This window comes from Haplochromis burtoni, unplaced genomic scaffold (assembly GCF_018398535.1).
Source record: "Haplochromis burtoni strain Fernald_Lab_line unplaced genomic scaffold, NCSU_Asbu1 Contig_18, whole genome shotgun sequence".
NCBI lineage: Eukaryota > Metazoa > Chordata > Actinopteri > Cichliformes > Cichlidae > Haplochromis > Haplochromis burtoni.
The window spans coordinates 2,699,472-2,699,801 of record NW_024582379.1 but is presented as its reverse complement, the minus strand read 5'-3'; positions in this window follow the sequence as shown (position 1 = coordinate 2,699,801).

The window sequence follows — 330 nt, the reverse complement described above, 5'->3', positions numbered from 1 at the left end:
ATAACTGTTTCTTTTATTTTTTTATTTTCTCTATTGAGCTGTGTCGCGAAATCAATCAATGTAGAGCAGTGTCACAAACCACGGAGGCCCCAGAAAAGTGCAATCAAACGATGAGTTTATTAACACACAGGAGAAAACATCAACATATGTCTTCTGACCAAAATACATGTTGTGGATACTTATAAAGCAGTGGGGTACACGCCCCCTCATGGCGTCAATGATAGATTAAAATAGGTTCCAGACATTAGTCACAGTTAATCGTACATCTTTAATAGCTATAAGCAGACATAGAACTTCTCTTTTCTATAACACCTTCCATACAAGGTAATA